Consider the following 2,261-nt stretch of genomic DNA (forward strand, 5'->3'; position numbering starts at 1 on the left):
AGTATGGTTTCTTGTTTGTATTTGTCGGCTTCCTTAAATACTGAAAACAGTTTTTTTGTTTTGCTCGTGTTTTGTGGCTATTTGTATTAGTTTTCCTTGCTTCTGGAGTAGGTATTTTTGCAGTCCTATGGTGGTTATTTTATAATAGTTTTCTAGCTGTAAAAGACCCCTGCCACCTTCTGTGCGTTGTATATATAGCCTTTCTATGTCAGATTTTGGGTGGTGCATCCTATATCCTGTCATTATTTTTCTTGTTTTCCTGTCTATTTTAGATAGTTCGTTTAGTGTCCAGATATTATGAACATGCGCCTTTGCACAAAATGATTAGGAAAGAGCTTGCTGATTAAAAATAAGTCAAGTTTAAAGAGATAATATAATGATATATCAATACTGATAGAAAGAAAACATAGTTGTAAAATATAATCAGGTTACATACTGTAATACAACATAATTTGTTCTATATCTTCTCTGAGCACGATTGCGTTTCAGTCAATCAGTCGTTCATAAAAATATGTGGACGTTTGATAACATCCTCAGTAGACTTCCTTGAGAGTCATTTCAGAATTTTACTAATGTTGTATATGTTTCTATTAATCATGAAATCTACGACACATTGGATTCAAGCATAAAACTTTTCATGCGACTCTCAGGGCAATGCCGCTGATAAATGCATTGTATGTTCATATATTTGTATAAACCTCTGATTTTAGGAGCGGGTACATGTCTGAAAAAGATATAAACTATATTATGAATTTCATTTCAATTGTCTCTTCTTTTCATTTGTACAGGCGTCATCATTTAATTGTTCTAAACCAATTCGGTTTTTATTTATTTTTTTTTATTAAGCCCTCTGCATTTCGCTTCGCACAGAAGAAAACTTTTCTGCATAATTTCGAATAATTTCAGACTTATCGTAACAACTCATTTCTGTGATAGAATTTAAATTCATTTTTTGCATTAATTTATGATGATTTGCACAATCTTATAATCTTTTTACAAAGCAAACTGAATGCATTTGTGTTCTTAGGGTTGCGACATTCTCTCTATGTCATGTTACTACACCACGATATATATACAATAAAATTCTGAAATGATTCTCTTTGCAGTGCCAATGATGATGACATCAGGTACCCTTATATTACTATGAACGCCTGGTTTGACAGTAAGAAACATAACTACATCTGGTGAAGGTAAAATACATAATTTAGTTCATTATGTTGCTTGGTTTTATTTTCAAGTGTCATTTCAAATTAGCTGTAGTAAGATGAAGATGTGTGTGTGTGTGTGTGTGTCTGTTTGTCTGTCCGTCTATGTGTGTGTGTGTGTGTGTGTGTGTGTGTGTGTGTGTGTGTGTGTGTGTGTGTGTGTGTGTGTGTGTGTGTGTGTGTGTGTGTATGTGTGTGTGTGTGTAACAATAATATCTGACCGGTTGTGTTTTAAATCCCTGGTTGTTTTAATCTTTAAGTTCCACCAATATTCTTTTGGCCCATCGGTCTCGATATGGTCAACTTCGTCTGTAGGTGTTTTCTCTTTTGTTATCCTGTTCCAGACTGTTCTGGCCACATGGGAAGATAATATCTGCCTCATGGGAAAATAATATGCCTCATGGGAAGATAATATCTGGAAGACATTCTCTCGCAATTGGGAATAATGTGGTTGATGTCTTCAGTTTTGGTCTTGCATAGCCTACATTTGTTGTCTGTCAATGTTTTCTGCCTTTGATGCTGTAAGTGCTTGGCAGGGACCACTTGTTTTGGATTGCATGGAGGTAGCTTTCGAAGTGGAATGTCAGTAAACTTGTCAGTACTCCATGCCAAACTTATAACATGATCAATCTCTTCTATGGTTTGTGTTTTACTTGCCAAGTACCCATGTTACATCTTCTCAGTGAACAAGTTCATTTCTTTTATTTTGTTGCTCTGATAAATAGATTTTATCAATGATCCTAGGAGAGAGGTCTGTATCAGCTTTCGTCAAGTTCATTAGTTATCCCAATTCTGTTGTTGATTTCATGGTCACAAACTTGAGTAAGATAGTTTAATGGTCTCTTTCCTCTGCTGCAGATGTCACAATGCGTGCTTCATCTGACATCAATACAGATTTGAGGACAAAACCACCATCCTTGCATGGGAAGTATAGCATGTCTACATCTCCATTAATGTTGAAGTTACCAGTAATACTGAGTAGCTAGTGAGTTCGAACATTTATGTATGTATGCATATATTTATGTATGTATGCATGTATGTATGTATATGTATGTA

The 2,261-nt window shown here is 35.0% G+C and overlaps 1 long non-coding RNA gene across 3 annotated transcripts in view; it reads left to right on the forward strand.

Moving 5' to 3' along the window:
* The window catches only part of LOC106875471 (uncharacterized), a 308,728-nt gene that overhangs the window by 96,550 nt on the left and 209,917 nt on the right, over positions 1-2,261 (forward strand). For all 3 annotated transcript variants that reach the window (XR_008263988.1, XR_008263989.1, XR_008263987.1), the window contains exon 3: positions 1,107-1,190. This is a non-coding gene — a long non-coding RNA (uncharacterized LOC106875471). The remainder of the gene's footprint in view (positions 1-1,106; positions 1,191-2,261) is intronic.

The sequence above is a fragment of the Octopus bimaculoides genome, chromosome 4 (assembly GCF_001194135.2).
Source record: "Octopus bimaculoides isolate UCB-OBI-ISO-001 chromosome 4, ASM119413v2, whole genome shotgun sequence".
Classification (NCBI taxonomy): Eukaryota; Metazoa; Mollusca; class Cephalopoda; order Octopoda; family Octopodidae; genus Octopus; species Octopus bimaculoides.